Below are 22,317 nucleotides of genomic sequence, written 5' to 3' on the forward strand. Positions count from 1 at the left end.
TAAATTCTTAATATTAATTTATATTAACCATTCTGATGCCAATGCTCAACCTTAATTACACGGGTAGGACTTTCAGACTAGGAGCAACACCACCTGTGATATCAAAACAATATTAATGAAAGCAGGGAAAATGCTGGAGGAAAAGGCTGTATGTTTACATCCTCTCTGAATCAGTGGTCACGTGCTCTTAAAACACTGTCGTGGGCTGTAAACAAATGTTTTTCACGGACTAGCGTGTGTACCCCTGTGCCAGTTAGATGTGATCTTTGACACGGTATGTTTTACATATAGGAGAAGAAAAGAGTACATTATATGTGACTGCCGCATGACAAGGCAACTCTGACAGAGTGTTTTGGGAAAAAAAAAAAAAAGGTTACTTTGGCAGTAGGAGGAGAAAGTGCTGGCAGTGTGCACCAACATAACTCGTCTGTCACTTTAAGAGCTGAAATAGGAAAACCTGTACCATTTTTGTACTTTTGTTCATTCTTTTCAACTCATTGGAAGTTGCCCCCTGGGAGTTAGCCCTCCACCAAAAGTCTCTTTCAGTGCACAACTAGCTCTCTTTATTAAGCGTACCCACCCCTGCTCTGGATAACACTGCTTCCTTTGTACTTGCCTGGTGAACTGACCAGCCATACAGCACAATGGCCACAATTACTAAATTACACTGCCTGTCACTGCCTTTTGTATCACACCTCTAACAGGTGCCATTACCATGATAGGCAAATTGTAATAATCCATTCACAGCATCCACGGCCTTAATAACGTATTTTTTTATTTTACATAATCTCTGTGTGAATACCACAAGGCATCTGAATAGTTAGTAAATACATGGGGCTGAAAGACTGAACCGCATGGAATGCAGCCACAAACAAAGGCGCTTAGGACAACAGACCTGAATGCGCCCACATTCCCGATAGAGCGGAGATGCACACAAATACATCCAATGGAGAAACGGCCTCCAGATTGGAGAGTGCTCGAAAATCAAAACTTAGGGACCGGCAGAGTGAAACACAAGGCGTCACCAAACTGCAGGTGTTACCCCAGGTTTACAATTACATATGGCGTCTAGGTGCTGTGATCCTCGGTACCCAGGACCAAAGAGCACCGAGGACCACCAGAGCACAGGTAGAGCCGCAGGAGTCTGCTCTTGACGCCGCCTCCCCTCACTCTGTCCCCATCCTCCTCTATCTCTGGGAGATGCCCACACGCACATAGAAATGGAACCTGAAGCCACTTAAATGACTTGTGAAGTTTGCAGAACCGCCCCAGGGAATACGTGTCAGCGAAAGTGCCTCCCTTCCGGGCCATCACGGTCAGTGGGGACCTTGAGTGGATTTCTGGTGGAGGCCATCGAAGTCGGGCCCAGAAGGGTGGTCTCCCCGTGGTCAGCCTCACAGAGGACTCATGTTTACAATATGACAATGGCCACATGTTTGGAAAGTGACTAAAAATGCTTTTGAATTAAAAGGCCCTGGTCAACAATTAGATGGCATGACCACTATGGATGAGTAATTCAGATCATTTAATGAAGTCCGAGGATTGCCTCCATAAGTCAGAACAAGTGAAAGCGGCTATGTTTCTGAGCTTCTCCTTCACCAAAGTCGTTTTTGAACCCAGCATTTTAAAGACCACTACTTTTGTGCCACTGAAAAGGCACAGGTGTGCCTCAAAGGTTTCAATTAGCCAAATAATCAGAACCAGAGAAGGCTCTACAATTTCCACACTGAACAGCGACTATTGGAAGGCGTGTTGAGAGGGTGGGTCAAGGAAGCCGCCTTGAAGCTGCACTTGCGTAAAAAGCACACCATCTTTACTTAGATTGCATATTAGAGGTATTCCGGTTGCCGTGTAGAGCATATTCGGTTTCTTCTTCCCACAAATTAAGTTGTGATACCATCATTCTAGAGTGCCTTTGGGAGGAGGGACTAATAGAGGTTATAGGCGGCTACAGTTTCTCCTTCTCCAATGGACCCCTTCAGTTCTGCCATGAGAAGGATGCATTGGGAAATGCTACTTGCTAATGAAAACATCTAGTTCCTGCTCTACAGATCTCCATAGGTTTATAAGTGGCTCCATGGAAATTCCAGAGTTGATACTACATTATCATCATCATTTTAAAGAGCTGACCATATGCCCTGCATTGTGTAGGGATTTTGTGTGATCACATATAATCCTCCTACCAAGCCTATGAAGTTGGTACTGTTATTATCTCAATCTTACAGATTTAGAAAAGTGAGGCTGAGAGCCTAAGTAACTTGCCCAAGGTGATTTTTATCAGAGCCCCAATAGAAAACAGACCACATAATCAAATTGGGTAATTTAAGCAGACTTTAATAAAGAGGCGATTTAAAAGGTGTGGGAAACCACAATGCCAGTGCATTAGCCTGGGGCAAGTAATAGTGGGCAAGTCACCACCACCAGGTCTGGCCCAGGAGGGGAGAGAGTGGTTACTGTGTGGACAGAGGAGCACAGCCAGCCCACTGCAATCCTGCAGGAGGAGAGCCAGGAGAGTCCATGCCCCAACCTTACTCTCCTCCCTGTGTCCCATGTGCCGCCAGCGCTCCCACCAGGTGAACCTAACTAGATCCCAGGGGGCAAGGGAGCTCACTGGTGTGGTCCACAAGGAGTCAGTCATCCAAGGAACAAAGAAGAGTAGATGTGGAGGGAGCAAACTTCTACCCAGTGGTCCCACAGTGCATAGATGCTAGTTGGGCTTGGATTCAAATCCAAATCTATTGCTGCTAACCACTAGGCTTCTAAGAAGACATTGATGTTGATAATCCTAGTACATGGTTATTCGTAATTCTTCTATTTTAAAATTCTCTTGACATTCTGAAAATCTCCATTCAGTCACTGGATTCCACATTCCTTCTCTTCCCTCTTGGTTCTCTGTGCACACTGTGTCAATCATCCAAGGCCCCCCCCTCCCCCTTTCTTCCTGTCCATCAACCTGATTCGGCCTCCGAATGCCTCCCCATCTGGCCTACCACCCACTGTCAGCCATTTCAACTTTGCACTCACTACTACCCTACAATCACTCCTCTTTGTTCTCCTGTCATTCCTTCTCTGCCAGTTCTCAACAGGCATCGACTTTCCACTGTTTGCTTTCTTGGCTCCTGCTTCTGGTCCGCCACACAATCCTGGGGAGACTTGTGAAACCACACCAGTGAGCCCACTACAAACTCATGCTCCCAGACCTCAGCTGGGCTCTTGCAGTAACTCAGACATTTCTGATCCTGCTCATGCTGAGTTTCCTTGACACTTCACAGCAACTGTTCTGAGCCTTGGCCACCCTTTTTCTAAGCCCTTGACCCTGTCCTTAACCTTCAGGGAGTAACTTGGTTCCTTGTTTGGAATCATGGTGATGATTCTAAAGTTCTCCCCTTTTTCACTCACCATTATTCCAAATCCCCTCTTCCTCTTCCTTCACTCCTGTTGCATATCTTCCAAGTCTTAAAATGATCAATTATTCTTAAAAAGGGAACTCTAGGGTCAACGTCCTCACTATTCAAGCTCTCTTACTCGAAGCCGCCACCATTTTTTTTAATCTGTTTGGGAACTCTCTGGGTCTTTGGAAATAATTGATTATTCTAAATGCTTTTCTTTCTGGAAAATTCTCTCCTTCTTTGGTTTCCATGACACTGTCCTACCCAGAGTCACTTATTAATCCTCCTCAGTTACTTTCTCTGACTCCTCCTTCTCCCATGAAACACAGATTTTCCTCAGGGTTCTAAGGGCCCTTTCTTCTTTATAAATATTTTCCTGGTGATCTTATTTATTGGCTGGCTTAAATGTGCTTCCATAAAGTAGTATTTATAAGACAAATTTAAGTGAAACATGAACTGGCATGTAAAAAATGGGGATATTTGTTTAATCTGAGTTTGGACAACATCCATTGTAAGATGCACCATTTTTTTAATATACTACTTAGAAAATAACTACCAATTAAATTATGACATAATGCTTTATCACTTAAAATTTTTATTTTGTACTTATTCAAAGAGCTCTTTCAGACTACTTACTTAGAGATTTTCTTATATATCACTCATGTGCATACATAGAGGGAAATACAAGCAAAACAAGTGGGTTAAGGTTTTCCTGAAAATTTTCCCACAGTAAGTGTCCAACTCTTCTGGACCACTTTCCATTCACAGTCATCAATGTCCTTAGGCCATCAGGAGCATCAGAGATGTAGCACTTAAAAAAAAAATCCTCACCCAAGCATATGTTTTTATTTAGAGAGCGAGGAAAGGGGGGGTGAGAGAGAGAGAAACATCAATGTCAGAGAGAAACGTCAATTGGTTGCCTCCCATACACGCCATGGCTGGGGTATGTGCCCTGACTGGGATTCGAACATGCAACTTTTTATTGCATGGGACAGAGCTCTGACCAACTGAGCCACCCAGCCAAGGCAATGCAGCACTTCTTAAGTGTCTTCAATGACTTGCTCTGGGATTCTCTTCCATGTTGCTGGATACCCATTTTGTAAGATTCCATGTTAGTGCTTCCTTCATGGTACGAGAAGGTAAGGTTTTTTGACAATAATTAGAACCCATATTTTTTTCTCTAAAGATCTTTAAAAGGGTTGTTGACTGAAAGGCTGAGGGATTGCTGTTTTTTTTTTTTGCTCAGACCACTATGAGCTTGAATAGTGGGGAAGTTGACCCTAGTGCCTACTATTAGCACTAGAAATAATAACCAGATTGGCTCATGTGCTGACAATGACAAGTACATCAGCACAATTATCTGGCCAATAGTTTGTAAGATGTTGTCAATTGTAAAACACCTTAATTTCAGAAATGTGAAATTGTGAACAATGTGCATCTTACAATCATGAAATATGGTAATTAGCATTTATTTAGTTTAATATTCATTCCAAACTTCAATTTTGAAATATACTTTCTTTTCTTTAGATTCCAAAGTTTGTTATTTTGAGACTGGCACTGTTCTGAGTCTTAAATATATGTTTCACCTGCATGTTAGTACAGTGCATAGCACCGATTAGGTACTCAGAAATAATCTGATAATTAAATGTATGCTAAAATAGCGTGTATGTAGAACCTTTGTAGGGAAGAGCCACTGATAAATAGAAGTGGGTAGTTCTGGCCTCTTTTCAGAAACAGAATAGGAATAGGCAAAAGATAAACATATAGAATGAGCAGAGAAAAATCATTAAGGAAACCCTGAGAGGTTTATACTATCCTGTATAATAAACAGTAACTGTAAATGATTCGCTTCAAGAAAACACCATCTAAAATAATGGAATAGTATTAATTTAACAGAACACACTAAATGCTAAAAAAATGAGATATATCAGGCAAAATGTCTTAAAAGGCTCTAACGCTGCCTAGAAAATAAACAAGGCAATGAAATGATTTTATGAATGTATCTTCACAAATAACAAGAATATCAGAGTGCCATCCTTCAAGTCATATATTCAACATTCATTAATTTCATAAAGGAAAAGGTAATTCAATTCTATAATTACTGTAAAAATTTCTAATTTAAATAAAGGTGGTATTAATTCAACTCAACTGTAAAATAGAGCCAGCATGCCTCCCTGGAGAGCACACACCAGACACGAAGAGGAACCAAACATTTTTGAAAACAAGACGGACAAGAACAAACATTTATTGAAGGAAGCAGAAAACTGCTGTACCTCGGGCCCTTATCAAAATCCACTCTTGCAAAGGGAGGATATATATCAGAGATATTTAAATTTAAGTACTCAGGAAGAATATCTTGATTTGCACGTTTATGAAAACATCTGCAAAGATTATAATGAAAAGATCCATAAATTAGATATGTAGATCGGTAAGTCAGAAACTGAAAATGAGCGACAGAACACTAGCCAACTTTCATCAGTCTTGAGTGCCACGGGAAAGACATCATTAGGTGAGGGAAAGCAAAAAGACTTTTAGGCTGTGAAATCTCCAGAGAGAAATCAATCATTCACTCTACAGATATTTGTTTAGTGCCTACGATTAGCACCAAAGAGACATGTAGTGGTGCACCAACCACACAAGCTCTCTGTAGTCATGGAGATTGCATGTTAGTGAAGACAGTACAACAGTGACCTGGAATCTAGACCTTTCCTCTGCCACTAACTGGCCATGTAAACATGACTAAGTCACTTAACACGTCAGGGCCTTAGTTATTTTATCTGTTAAGATGAAATGGTTGGGCAAAATCATTTCAAGGGGAAAGTGCAAATATTGGGGTTCATAGTGGAACCACCATTCAAATAATTCAGCAAGAGAGTCTAGTACCAGCCAAATCACATTCATCTAGCATTTTCCTTTGTACACCTGGGAATTTCCATAATTAGACCAGGACATGGAAGCCTCCCCTGACCAATCAATCGCTGTACACTGTTCCCACTAATGTCCTTCGCCATCTTGCCTATTAGATTCACACTCCTCCCAGTGCCTAATACAGTACTTGTCACTTGGTTTATTTTATTTTATTTTAAAACTCAGATTTTTAGGAACCAATGATTTAGAGTATAGAATAAGTATTGTAATTTAAGTAACTCAGAAAAAATGAAATTAACACTATAATACTCATTAGGAAACAACAGAGATGTATGAGAATGAAAGGTTACATTCAGAAAAATAATTCAACAACTTATTTGATCATATCCTAAAGCTTACAGGAAACACTGTTAAGATACAAAACCAAAGTTAAAGTAGAGTCTGGCATGAGTTCAATTTCATTTAAAAGAGAGAGGCGATTTTATTGTTTACTGGAATAAGAATACTGCCTGACTTGTTCAAGGCAATAGGACAGATTTGTTGTTCTGAAGGGCCCTCTCACCAGTAGATCTTGAATATACCTCAATTAACATGCATTTTTAATGCATTACTGAGCTTGCCAGAAAATAAGAGGGCCTCCAGAAGTAGAAGGACTTACAAGTTGAATATCTGATTCCATGGTCTTTCCATTAATATGCCCTGCCTTCCAGGTGGGTAGAATACATGGTAGCCAAGTAAGTCTTTGTGATCTAGTCTTACCTTTTCATTTCTTGGGGAATGAATATTTTCCCCAAACACATAAATAGCATTGTCCTTTTGTATTAAGTAATGAAACAATTGCATGGATGTTCAGTGGATTTCACAGATATGATTTTTTTCTAATAGACACATCCTCTGTTGTAAACAGAAGTTGCTGACCCACTGAGGGCAGGGCACTAGGCATGAAAAGGGGAGGAATAAAGGGGCCTAAGGCTTAGTCTCAACTCCCAAGGTGCTTGGACTATTTCAGGTAATGGGGCAGACAACACACAAGGTGAACCTGCACAGAGCTACTGAGCATGAAGAGCCGTGAACTTTGAGCTGAATGCTGGTTCCAGTCACATCAGTTGGGCCAGGACAATGTTTTTAAACACCAGTTTTTAGTGGGGGCATGTTCTCTCGAGTTCAGCTACATAAACACAACTCGCTGCATACATTCCATGGGTAAACTTCGTAGCATTTGGGGCTGTCACCCCAAGTAAACTGAAAGCACTATAGATGTTGGGTAACAACTCATTTATCTAGTATTTGGTGAAATGGGGTGTTGCAGAAAAAGAACTTTCCAGATAATGAAAACCGATTTAACTTCAAGCAACATTTATTTGATTAATTAATGAGAATCTTCTAAAAGACCCCACTAAAATACACTTCATTGTCTCCTTAAACAAAGGACAGAGAACATTTCCATTTCTTTATTGACTTAAGTTATTATGATAAGCAGCCATTATTTGACTGCCTTTTTAAAGGCAATTTTGTGACTCCCTTTCTTTAATGGCAATTCTCTTATTTCACGGTGTCTATCCTCCTTACTTTAATTTAACCCTTCTGCTGAGGGTCGAGAGGTAAAGTAACTAAAACAACTAAGAACTGTACAAACAAACCTTTTAAAAGATTTAAACGTAGGAGAAACATCAACAACACCCACCACGACGAATACCTTCCATTGAGACCTTACTAGGTACACAACAATGCTATCATTACCTTCATTTTACAGAAGATGAAACTGACACAGTTTCCCCAAAGTCGCACAGCTAGGAAAGAGGTGGAACAGGACTGAAACCCATCTAACTCAAGCTCATGCTCTCAACTACTACCCTATGTTTTTGTTGTGTGTGTGTGTGTGTGTGTGTGTGTGTGTGTGTGAGTGTGTGTGTGTGTGTGTGTGTTTTAAGGCATCCTAAGATATCTTTCCAAGGCTCATGTTGCTCCCCTAGAGAAGAATAAGTTTCCTTAAGATGCATCACCGGATACTTAAAAAATTACTAGTCTTTTCTTTGGAGTTTACACCTGGAAAGAATAAACAAGATGGGATCTTTTAAATGCAGCGTAGGACAAGCATAAAGTAGAATGGGGAACCAGAAGGTGCAGACTCTCTAATATCTACCAGTTATGTCACTTTGAATAAGCTACGTGGTCTCTCAACTTCAATTTCTTCATGTGTGAAAAAAAGATAAATACCCGTATACCACAAACAGAATGCTTTAAAGATTAAGATAACATAGGCAATAGCATAGTATGGTACCCTGCACATTGAAGATGCTTTTTAATTAATAGTTGTAAAGTGAAGAGAATAATATTGGTAGGGTTGTTTCAGAATTAAACAAAACCTATGTAAACTCTTTAACATGGTGCCTGGCACACAGTAACTGCTCAATAAATGCTATGATTACTCTATTATTATTAACTCTTTTACCTCAATTCTTCCAGCAAAACTGATAAAGGAAGAATGTGGAAAAAGTCTAAGATGGATGATAACTTCTATGAGACAAAATGTGCTGACTTCCTTCCCTGACACCAGAACTTGGTGAGAAAATGAATATTTAGCCATTTTCGCCTCTTCAGAGATATGTGCCCAGAGATGCTCAGTCTGTTATATGAACAACATTTCACTTTGAAATCTAAATACTTTCTTTAAATACTCTGTTTGCCTTCATTACAGGTGCTACCATTTTTGCTTATGTCTCAAAATATGGGTCAACATTCATGGAACTGTCAATCTGAAATATACTGTACACTAATTCATCCTCCTGAAAATTAGAATATTGCAGTATGCCAAAGATCAAAAATTTCAGCCTCAATCGTTATCATTAATTTATTATTAGAATGCCAATTTCGGGTTTTCTTTTCTTTCATTCATGTTTCTTTCCATAGGATGTCTTGCTTCGCTTTGCCACAGGGCAAAAATGAAAGAAACAGGGAATCTGACCTTAAATATGCGACCTTCAAGGCAGCTATCCACTTCCAAACTTAACAAAAAAATTTTGTACACAGTTTAGAGTTTGTTGGGTTCCCAGGTGTCTGCCTTGACTTCATTTTTCACAAGAGATAGTTGTATATTTTAATATGATGTGGTTCATGGTGGCATTTCACTTTCTATTGGAAAAAGGACCAAGAAGTAAACAAGTCATACAATTGTGTGAGATACTGTGCAGGAAATCCCCGTAATATGTCTTTGAATATCTGAGCGCCAAGATGCAGGGAATTGATGGTAATAAACGGACACTTTGCACAGAGAAAACAGTTCTCTAGAGAAAAACAGATTTTGTAGATAGGCATGTGAGGTTTCAAAGTATAGGTCCTCCCCAGTTCATACATGCTTCACCCATGAAAGCAACAACCCTCAGAAGTTAGTATGCTTCCGGAGCACCTGAAGTTACTTCTCAGGAAGTGAAGACGCCTGGGCCACACCGGCAGAGAGACTGATGGGGCCAATTAGTATTGGGGCACGGGGCGCAGGGAGCCGGGGAGCAGGGAGCTGTGTGGTTGGTAAGCACCAGGTGGTCCTGATGCAGGGTTTTCCTCCCTTTCAGAAACATGCTCCTAGCAATATCACAGCACCAGCTTCGGAAGTTTTCCCTTCCTGCCAGTCAGCTCTTTCTCACCGGGGTGCAGTTATCTGCCCAGCAGCATTTTAGGCAACACCGTCATGGGAGTTGGCCCCATGGAGGACAAAATGCCTAGCTCTGTCTTCAAAGTTTAACTCAAGAGATGTTCCCACTTACCTTTCAATTCTGTTTTCTATCCTAGAAGTCAAGTAGGATAACTAAACTTTACCTTTAGCAGGTGGTAATGAAAAAAGTAAAGAATCTGACTTCACATGGTCCTTCGTTTGGACTAGGTACTTAACTTCTCTGGACCTCTGTTTTTTTACTTGTAAAATGGAGACAATAGCACGTTCTTTTTAAGATAATGTTGAAGGTCACATGGAGAGTATGCTCGGGTCACAGCAGGCACTCAACACATGGTTGTTCCCTTTCTCAAGGAATCTATCCTGAGGGTTTCTGGAAGGCCAATAATCAGCCTCTTTGAGTTTCACCTCTTGAATAGGCCTGCTCCATGGTAGACAAGCACAAAGGAGAGGTGGGCAGAGGAGAGTTACAGGAAGAAGCAGGAAAACACAAGGCCCTGATAACCCCTCAACTGAATAAATAATATAAGTAAGTAAAACATGACCAGTTAAATAAATTTCAAGGGGAGAACATAATTGTACCTGGTGATTTTTAGCTGTTGGGTGACTGCTCGGATAAGACTGGGGATCTCCTCTTCAAAGGAGAACGTTCGCCAGCATTTAGTAAACAATTCTCTTGGCTCCACACCTGGAGCACAGGTACACAGAGCTGCTAACATGCAAAGCAGCTCCATCACATCCTGATGTGTTAATTCCTTCTGGACTTGTAATTTGGTGCTTAGATTTGAGACCACACACTACCCCCTTCTCTGGCCACAGTATCTTAACATGCATGGCATATTTCTCTTGATACCTCAGTTTCAGTTACTCTGAAACAGCTATGAAATATCACCTTGGACCCTGAAATGAATTCTGGCTCCAATACAGAGCTTTAAGTGAAATAATCACAAACGTAACTGCCAAACAGTCAAAATCCATCTAGTTTTTTTAAAGATGCAGTAACATATAAACAACGGCTAGTCTAGTCCTGCCTACAAAGATGCGTGCCCTAGTTAAGTGCTAATTCTTCACACTCCTCTCCAATGAAAATGGTCCTCCTTTCCAGAAAGATCCAGGTTAGCTAAGGTCATTAACAGAGAGACACGTTCTACCGCAACCTTCGGAATACTGTCTTACTCTGGTATCTGGACATGTCACCCATGTAGCATTTGCTATTTAAAATTATACCTTAGAGGTATTCTATAAGCAACAGATTAACAATATCACTTATCCAATTTTACAGATTCCCAATACATTTAAGTTACAAGATGAATCACCTTTCGCAATTATTCTACCTTTGCTTTGATACCACTATTCATGATAAGAAAAAAAAATTGATTGCATAAAATATACTATAAAATAAAATACATATAGTCTGATACTGTAAATTTAAATCACTCTGTTAATTCTAATATGACTATCTGATATTACATACTTATTTTTCTTAATAAAATGAAGATAATATCAATGGAAGCAATAATACATTTCACATCATATTATTCTTGGTAATGAAAAATAGAATTGACATTCATTTACGAATTCATGAACTGGAAAAATCATACTTCTAACAAACCACATTGCATTAAGTAAATTACATTATAAACAAAAATAGTGTTTTACAAAAATATTTTGTGCTGCATAGGATAGATTTTTATTAGTTTCAAGTAAGATTTTTTTTTCCCTACGATAAACTGAAATATTATGTCCAAATTGGCAGTAAGTTGGCATCAGTATAAACATTGGAACGACCTCTTTAACACCTGACTGGCTGGTGAACATACTTTCTAGAAACTTTTCCCTGAAGATTCACATCGGAAGTGGTGGGGTGTCATGAGGGGGCATTTATGGGCATGAGCGTGCAAAGCCGTACACACTGAGGATCCAAGCAGGACCTGCTTTTGCCAATGACACTAACACTTTCATAACTTTTGCCCTGGCTAATTGTAAATATCATTGCTTAAATTTTCTTTTATCACAAACTTCTCCACTATTAGCAGAGAGAAATACCTCAGTATTCTCATTCAGTCACACTATTAAATAAGAAGACAATGATTTACCCAAAATGTGTTTATGCAAAGAAATAGTCTCAGAGCACTGTGTTGAGAATTTGCAGATCTACAAAATACAAAGATTAAAGAATGACGTTTAACTGTACATATTTTAAGCTTAATTTTCACATATACAGGTGCCCCCAAAAAAGTACACACACTTTAACAGCTGATTCAATTATATTTTAAAAATCAAATGTATCCTAATAAACACCTCTTTTATAATCATTCAAAGTGTATGTACATTTTTGGAGACACCCTGTATTTATTAAAAGTATCTGATTGTACTTAAAATTTATTTTCCAGTACATAAAAGTTAAGGGACAGATGGGTTGAAATGTAATATAGTTGTAAATATTATTTTAAATTTATTATTTTATGTAATTCTTGCACTAAAGTATAAAAATGCAATAGAGACATTACTATAGTTTTTCATGTTAGCAGTCCCAATATTAATGGAAATGAAAGGAAAATGCAATGATTATCCATAACTCCAAATTGTTTTTACTTAGATTTATCGAACAGTTCCTAATCTTCCATCAGAGAAAGAACAATATTCACCTTAACTTCACAAATTTCTCCTGTAGATATGGAAGTCAATAGATTTTAATGTAAAATTTCCAAGCACATATTTGTGTTAATTATGTTTGACCCTTCAAAATTACTTTAAATCGTGTTTTCTTTTAAGTTATAATAAATGTAAATAGTCCTCAGTCAAATAAAAAATGTTAAAATGACTTCACAAGTTAAAAATTGTATTTTACCTAGATTCATGTTTTTCTTATACATTTACTAATATCTGTGGGAAACAAATACTTAACACTGGGAAGAATACCTGTGTTTTAAAAAAGCATTACATTTAAAATTATTAGATCATATCCTAAAAGATCAAAAAATGATAGTTAAGTATATCAAAATATGCTTTTTATACATTAATTATAGTAACAAATACTTAAAAAGCTGAGAGCCAGTCCTTTTCATGTACTCTACATTCCCATCTCTCTTCACTACAAGCTAGAAACATTTCTTTGACCAGTGGCTCAATGGCGCAGCCTATGTGTAGAAAAGTATAATACAACATTAACTGTACAGTCAGTTGTTTAGGTTATACATAGGGTTTAAAATTATAATATGGTTCTGTAAGAGGGACACATGAAAGAATTCAGTTTCTATTGCATCATGATTTTCACTGCTTTTTGCAAAACTATTTAAAATAGAGTAAATATAAATAAATAAAAAGGTCTTTTTTTATTAAACATGCAGCATTATAGTTTTTAATTGGTTTTAAGTAGCCTCTGAATAAATTTGAAATTTTTCTGTTTTCTCCACAGCCAAAAATCAAAATAAGAATGCTGTTTTGTGGCCGAGTTAATATTTCAATAGTTGTTTCCTCTCAGGTTAACATAGGACACAGTGATTTGTAATCTCTTTAAAATAGATCTTCCCCCAAAGACACTAAATACATACATTACAAATTTTAAATCAGGAACATTATTGCAATTTAACACTTGTATCAGGTTAATTAAACAGAGGCCCATTGTTTTATGGTGAAAGGAAGGCTAAACAAAACCTGTTCTGCTACCTCATGTATGAACTTGATAAATACATTTCCTTCCATAAATCTCCTTCAATCAACACATCCAATGGGTCTCCAGTCAAATAGAGAGGGGGCGGTGGTGGCCATTTCCCTTTAACGCTGCACATAATGATCATCACCCACACATTTTTAATTTGACACACAATGAGGAAAATATCTGTATATATTTGGAAATTTAAACTAGCTCATCTCCTAAAAAAAAAAGTCAAGAAACAAATCATTGACAAAGAACCACAGCTACTAGTAAAATCCGAGCAAAATCAATGAAACCATTTTTTAGATATTTAACGAAAGCTAGCATTCCACCGTACACAATGAACTCTCCTGTTATTTGTGTGTGTGGTTCCTTAAAAGAGCCAAGAGCCATCATCTGGTGAAGTCTTTTCCATAGGCCCCAACTTCTCTCCCTTCATGCAGAGCTGCCTGCTAATCCTAACGGAGAAAAAGACTGAGTTTGAAATTTGCGCTCATTCTTCTTCTCTATTATGAGAGAGAGAGAGAGAGAGAGAGAGAGAGAGAGAGAGAGAGAGGATAAAAAGAGTGACCCTGTAAATTTACTAAAGCTGTTTAAACATGGACGAAGTGCAATAACTCAGACAGCCTCTGTGGTAAGACGAGCGCAATCAGAAAACATTGTTTTCGTGGCTCTATAACTTCGCTGTCTTAACTTCACAATCGGAGGTTTTTAAAAAAAAGTACTTCAATCACACAGCAGAGGTCTGATCAATCTGACATGGACGACAGAAAACTAAGCTCACAGTGAAGACAAGCACGATGCACTGAAAAATTATTTCCGTTTACTTCTGGCTCACTATTACTTCATCTTTTCTTTCTGTTGCTTTGGGTAGAAAGAAAGAAATCAACAAAGTGTTAAACAAAAGTTAAAACAAAAGTCAGTCAAATGTTTATTTTTTTCAGTCACTGCCAAATGATTTAATTCCCTACAGCTCTTTTCAATCCATAAAAGTTGTGGTTGCATTTATTTATTTATTTTGCTCCCTCAAGGCCAGATTTGTCAATTAAAAAGGAAAATAAACTAGTTTCAGGATGAAATTGAGATTTTTCCACCTATTGTTAGTTCACAAACTAAAAGTGTGACAATTCTCAACATTTTAGTTGATATTTTAATCATGTGAGGCTTTAGAAAAAACTTTATGATGTCTCACATACATGTATTGACAGGTTACAAAGCTAAGATACTAAATTTGAGAACTGAAGTGACATCTTACACCTTGCCACAGAAAAGAAATCTTTTTGTCCAAAAACTATTCAGATAGTCTTATGCAGAAAAGCCAGTCCATGTCCAAGGGATTAATCTGCTTTGAAATAGAGATGTGTATATCCAAAGAATAACCCCATGGAACAAATTAAAATTAAATTTGCCAACAGTTTCTACTTCAGCAATTTCTAAACTTAATTGTGTAAAAATATATTGGTGCTAATTTGACGTTAATAAATTAAGACCATTAGAGACAGTCTTTCATTGTTGGCCTCCCAACAATTGTCAATGACACTATTTTCTGTTTGCATTTCCTCAAGCGTGTTAATGTATCTTTGTTTAGGCTCGCAAGTCGAATGGTCAATGTAAACACAGTCAATGAAACATCGGGACTGGAAAACAAGTCTACTGAGAGGACTCATGGAAAGACCATTTGGTCTATTGCCAAGTATGCAATAAGGCTACAGCACTGAAAGGCTACTTAAAAAATTTTTTATAAGATGAATAAATTACTCTTTACAAAAAAATGTCTTCAAATTCTTTGTTTTGCATACAAAGTCCACCAAGGATGAAGGTGGTCTGCAAGTTGAACTTAGTGCGATGTGGGTTCTAGCCTTTGTCTGCCGTCTTAACTGGGGATTGTACCTTAGCTACCGTAGTTCAAGCGTAAAAATACTTTGTCTGTAAGACTATATACTGTTGCCAGTGACCCTCTAAATCCTTGAACCAACTGTGTCTTCTGGTGTCACAGAAGATAATGCCAATTTATTGCAATGTGTGGCTTTTTTAACTGATTAAAATTAAGCTGTAAACATGTGACAATGGAATTAGCACATTTAGAGAGTCTGTTTTCCCACATCCCATTTTGCGCTAGTGCGGCTGGTCCCTGCAACTCTACGCGGGTGCAATTTTAATGACTTTGCTGGGTTTTGATGTTCTTATGAAAAAAGCACTGCTTGGTGTTTGTGGAGAAGGTAGATATGGGGGCTGAAGAGCTGTGATTGGGAACATGGTGACATCGTTTCTGTTTTCCGATAGGATCGGTGTCATTTTCCTCTCAGCGATAAGACACCTTCAGTGACAGGGCCCGATTAGGGAAAATTTTATTATGAAATTCGCTTTTATCGAATGAGGATAGAGTGATAAACAGTTCAGCCTCAGGGAAGGAATAGGAACAGATTCCCTCCTTTTCAAATTCCAGCTTTTCCCTCTTCTCTCTCTTTTTCTCCCTCAAAAAGATGATTGTGTCTTAGTTATTATTAATGGTACAAAAGAACTCCCTACAACATGTGATTGCTATGATAAAACCACCTGAATAAAGAGACACTTAGATGTTGTTATAAAAGAAAATCTATTTTATATAGTTATATATATGCACACACACACACACACACACACACACACACAAAGATAAAACTGCTTTCTAAATCCTTCCATTTTTGGAAGTTACCTTGTATTTGTTCCTTAGGAAAATACAACATCCTAAAGGTAATATTGACTCAATTATTCTAAATATACTCACACTTCATACTTATCTTCAGAAATAAACACTGTCAAGCAGAATTGCAAGGTAAACATAAAGAAACAGAACATCACACCCTCTAATTCTTGAACAAACATTAATACCTCAAGGAAGAATATGAAAAAATACGAATTGTTTTTAAATAGTAAAACACCATTGCTTTTGAATTTTGGTTCTTTAATGATGTTACCTTAAACCTCTGGTGTCATAAGCTACATCTGTTTACTTGCGATAAATCAGGAATATTCTGCGTGAAAGGTCACTTAAGAGGCAGAAAAATAACCATTTGACATTATTTATTTTTTTAAAAAAGTTCTTTTTCTGAAGAAAAGTTTATCAAATGACTCAGAATACTCCTTCTATCTTTACAAATTTAAAAGTAGTGTCTCAGGGACTAAGAGCATCTAGTGGCATTAGTAAATTCTGGTACATTAGAAAGTGAGTTCAATGATAGATTCTTTTTTAATTTAGGGGGTGGAATGTTGATGATAAAAGCAACTCAAAATAGTATTTATTCATGGAAAATGATTCTGAGGGGGAAATAAGAGTGGCCTTTAGTTTGTAATAGTCTTCCATCATTTCTAGTGTATCCCTAAATTCACTCTTTAAAAGACTTTTTTTCAAGCATGCTTTTTCAAATGCTGATTCTGAGCATGATCTATTTTGGTGTGCAGTTCCCTATATTCTAACAGAAATGTTCAGTTATCAGTGATCAGAGAATCACGTTAAAATATCTTATTCCCTTTTGAATTTAGCTTCTACATTAAAAAAGGTAATTTTCCAAAGTCACTGCTATGAACTGAAGATGTTTACAGCTTAATGTTGAACAATTTAAATACTTGGTGTATCCTTATAAGCAATAAAAGAGAAATGGCTACGTGTTTTACTTATCACATAATAAAGTGGAAAACTAAAGTTTACTCGATGACAAAGACACTATTAGCAAATGCCTCTCAGTCCAACCGTTTCTTCCCAAACTCCTTTCTGTGAAACAAACATACTCGAACTCATGATAAGGCAACATTATAATACAGAAACCTAATTTTTACTATTAATTTTATAGCCTAAAAACAATTACCCAAGTAAACTTATGAAATTATAATTGGTAAATGGAGACAACAAAGCTCAACACCTACAGTAAGTGGTAAACTAAAAAGGGAATCCAGACTCATTACTGGCTAAAATCTTTACCACCAAATGCTTATTAACAAGTAGGCAGCAACTGGGTGGTGAACTAGTTCAAGTAGAGTAGACTTTTCTTAATTATCACTCTGCAGAGTAAAAGCTAATATTTTTTTTGAAAACCACATGCACTGGTATTTTTGAGAGAAGTACTTAAATGTATTAAGAATTTCAACATAATGAGGTAGAAAAAGTCAAATCCTAAAACATCACAAAGCCCCAACGTTGCTCCGTAAACGTGGGCTGGGAAGTAGCCACACTTATTGCAACGCTAAAGGTTAGTGGGGGACTTTTGAAAATAAGCACTTTCCTTTGTAATAAAGGAGGAGAGCTGCCCATTTCTTTCATTCATTCAGCAAAATGCCCCCCAGGAAGTGCACATTCTTCTGGGGAAGACAAGTCTGATTCATGGTTTATCCTTGGTTACAACCAGTGCTCTGAGAGAGGGGCCTGGTAAGAGATGAGAGAAAAGCTACTTTAATGGAGTGGTCAGGAGAATCTTCTCTGAAGAAGAAACCTAAACAATGAACTAGAAACCTAAACAATGAGAAGCTTGGCCAAGTTCCTTATAGAGGCTAGAGATATGCATGTCCAACATGTGACTGTATCCATATGTATTTTTTTAAAGGTATTTCTGGAAAGTTGCATGGTATTTTTTTTTCTCATAAAAAAAAATGAGTATGCTTCCCTGGCCAGGTGACTCAGTTGGTTGAAGTGACGTCCCGAACACCAAAAAGGTTGCAGGTTCGATTCCCAGTCAAGACAAATACCTAGGTTTCGGGTTCGATCCCCAGTTGGGGTGATACAGGAGGCAATTGATACATGTTACTTTCTCACATCAATGTTTCTCTCTCTCTCTCTCTCTCTCTCTCTCTCTCTCTCTCTCTCTCTCTCTCTCTCTCTCTCTCTCTCTCTCTCTCTCTCTCTCTCTCTCTCTCTCTGTATATATATATATATATCCTCTCTCTCTCAAGTCAATAAAAACATATCCTCAGGTGAGGATTTAAAAGTGAGCATGCTAAAGACCTTATTGAGATAAAGATAAATCAGGTAATAAAATTTCTCGAAGCAAAGAATCCTGAATAGAGAATCTGTATATATCACAGTACTCTTATTTCTAAGCATCACTGACCCTCATCTCTCTAACTTAGAGGCACTTCAATGTCACACACTCTTTGGAACAGAGTCATCACTGAGACTCCTTGTCTGGGAGTGTACAGAACCAGTGAAAAACGAGTTTTTACTACCTCACCTGCCCTAAAAGCGGGACACATGCCATGAGCACATTCAAATACGTGCATGGCGCACACCTACTTATCTGTGTGCCCACTCTGGGTAATCAGCTGTGTAAGATGGACTACCTTCTCCACATCAGACTAGTCCTGTCTTCATCTCCAAAAACTTTTATTTTCCTCAGAGGACACCTCATAAAGGTACCCAAGTGTGGGGACACGGTACCTCTCTGTGCTGTGCTGTGACAGGCGACATCTAGAACGGCTGTGTGGACCTGCATGTCACACTTTATTGAAGGCAGCAGGAGTCCTTCCTCAGAGGGCTGCCTGATTGGTTAGTGGGGAACGGATAGAGGGAAGGGAAGAATAGCTGATAAAGAAATCATCCAACGCAGCTGTGCAGGATTGCAGCTCAGGGGGTGCAGGTAGGGAGAGGGAAGGAGAGGCCGGGGTCCTTTCGGTTGTTGCATTTGAAGTGGGGAGGCGGCCTGCAGTGAGCAAACTTCAGATGTGAAGAACAAAAGGCCAGGTTTCCCCCTTGCACCTCCCTCTCCCTTTCTCTCAATACTGACTGGAGGAGATGTCTCAAGCTGAAGCCCTACAGAATTCCATTTTGACAACCTGAGTTTATTAGTCAGGTTTATACGAGGCAAGGCCTTCCTTATTGTGTACAAAACAACTGAACGGGGGAAAGTTGCCAATCTGTGCTTGGGGGACATTTAGAACGATCTCTGTTGTATACAGCCGAGTCAGGGTACATCAGAATAACCAATATGTTATATGTTCATCCAACATCTTCAATCGTTAAAAAAGAAATAAAAATTTGTAGTTGATAAACATTAGTATGGATTAGGACAATGTAAACATTTTTCTCCTGTTCCTCTAAATGAATACTTTGCAGGGGAAGGTAGTTCCTAAGCTGATGGTGGATCTGAGGTTACAGTTACGGGAGCACTTAAGCGCCCATTGGCACAGCAAGATTCAAAGCCCTGGTAGGCTTCAAAGAAACACTTTTTTTTTTTCTTCTTCTAGAACTCTTTGCTTTCTAGTAAAGCTGCAACCACAATGTTCTCTCTCTTAATGCCACCATAAAAAATCAAAACACTTTAAAACAAATTGATGTACTCTTTAATACAGTCACCGCATCATCACAGGACCCTTGCACCCTGCATGGCGACAACCGTGGGGATGCCTACCACACATCTCTCTCTTTGTTGCCTGCTTCAATGCTTAAAGAAAAATGGAGAGAGAGTGTGTCTCTCAACTGAGATATGGGCACCTTTGATTGACAAGACCTAATCAGCTTATCTCCACACTAATAAAGTTGGGGCCTGTGGAGCTGGTCTGTGCCCAGCACCGAGTGAACTTCGCCTAGCCAAAGCCTCCCGGGCCAGGTCTCGGGCTCTGCTTCTCAAAACTGGTTCAGATCATTTCTTAATGGGCTATTTTCATCTTGATAAGCCTCCATAGTCTTCTCCGGAACTTTTATTTCTTTTAGGTTACTATTTATTAAAGGGGATGGCTTTTTTTTTTAATTAAAGGATGACAGGATTCTCTGCACATTATGTAACAAAGAGTGCCCTTTCATGATTTCTGCTGTATAATACTCTGATACTGTGAGATGCTCAATTCCTTCTGATGGAGCCCCAAAGCTGACCAAGCCATAATCTATCTTCATTCCAGTACCTTGTGTTGCTAACTTGCTCATGTCAGACACCCACTAAATGTGTCCTGGCTGATGGGTGGGAAGGAACATAAGGCCAGGAAACATGCAGGAACTGGATTTGGAGGGAGAGGGGAACACACACATGCATGTATACACACATGCACATGTTTTTTTCTTCAGGTTTACTTGGAGGAGGGCCTTGCAAACCAAGGATTTTCCATATAGTTTAAGAACAACGTCTTTGTTCTTACCTGTAATTGCTATGTAAAGACCAAACTCAAGAGGTGATGTGTAAATAAAGTTATTAAAGGACCAGGTGCTTCTTTGACGACACAATGAAGACCTGGAATAGAAACCCCTCTTTACATGGGCCAACATGAGAGTAAAACACACAGTGGACATTTTGATCTTAACTTTCATATGCAGTTATCTAAAGAGAGAGATGGGCTCACTGGACAAAGCAAGCTTTATAGAAAGAACTCCAGGGGAGGGGATGGGCTAGAAGGGATCAATGAGGGGGAAAAGGGTACATCTGTATAACTTTCAACACTAAAGATAAATTTTAAAAAAGGAAAGAACTCCAGTATAGGGAGAATTTTCAAAATTATAATTTTTCAAGCATAAAAAAACATGCATATATACAAATTTGTACCTCTCACTACATATAAATGGTCGTTAAAACCATTCAGTAATGCTGCTTTCAAGCTGCAATATATCTTGTTTATTATAACCACCTGTATCAAACCAGATGATTTTAAGTATATTCCCCAAATGCAGTTTTCTACAGATTACAGGAAACCTTGAGCAATATTTTTCATTCAGATTGTAGTCTTCATGCTGTAATTGCTTTATACAAAGCCCACTCCAACCTTATCACTCAATATTATCTTCACTGCTGAACAACGGAAGATGATTTTGCAATAAAATTTAATTTACAGAGCTTATTTTCCACTAATCTTCTAGCAGAGGAAAAATGAAACACGCCAAGGTACACACTCCAAGCTCTGACCCTAATGGCGTTTTTTCTTTCTGGACTAGTAAGACCCCAAACATCTCAATGTAATCATACTGAAATGTTGGCATATTTTAATTGTCATAACATCGTATCTTAGAAAAAGAAGTAAAACAGGCTATTAGGAATATGTATGGAAATAAGCTTCTTCAAATGATAAAGTTCCCTTGGGGTAAGCACTTTTTTTCCCCATAAGAAAGGAAGTAATATAAAAATATGGGGCTAGTAAGGCTATTTTATTTCCAACTATTAATCTACCAATCATGGTCAACAGTATTTGAGAGTTTTAAGTAAAAAACTTAAAGCAGCAATAAATAGGGACTAGACATCAATATTCAGTTTTCTGTACCAGATGACAAAGTCCAGTCTGTCACCTCGAAGGCTCACTCCAGCTGTGAGATTTTAAAATATAAATGTATAGAAACTGCAAATTTTGGAAAAGTAAATTAATAGTAGAAGGTCTATTTCTATAGGCCATTTCGCCTCTATCTATCATTGATGGCCTAGAAAGCATTCATCACTTGAAAAAAAGCTTATTATTATTCTTTTTTATATTGAGGACTCCATAACAATGAACTAATAGGATATAAGCCAAAAATGAAATAGCTTCGTTATGCACTGGTGCAAAATACTGAAAGAATCCTCATGAAAACTCAAATTCTTCATCAAAATGGTTACATATTTTCAAAAAAAGATGAATGATCCTGAATGGGATGAGAGATTAGGGCTCTATGCCTGGGCTGGATGAGACTAGCACTTCCTAAACCAGATTTAAATTGCTCTGCCTCTTTTTAAAGTTATACCATAACAAGGCCAAAGTGATACTGAATCATTTATGAGGTTTTTAAGAGTTGAAATATCAGAGTCATATATGTG

General features: G+C 38.2%; 1 protein-coding gene across 8 annotated transcripts in view; it reads right to left on the minus strand.

Annotated features, from left to right (window-relative positions):
* VTI1A (vesicle transport through interaction with t-SNAREs 1A) overlaps positions 1–22,317 on the minus strand; it is a 315,173-nt gene that overhangs the window by 207,527 nt on the left and 85,329 nt on the right. The gene's annotated exons all lie outside the window — the stretch shown is intronic.

The sequence above is a fragment of the Myotis brandtii genome, unplaced genomic scaffold (genome assembly GCF_000412655.1).
Source record: "Myotis brandtii unplaced genomic scaffold, ASM41265v1 scaffold441, whole genome shotgun sequence".
Classification (NCBI taxonomy): Eukaryota; Metazoa; Chordata; class Mammalia; order Chiroptera; family Vespertilionidae; genus Myotis; species Myotis brandtii.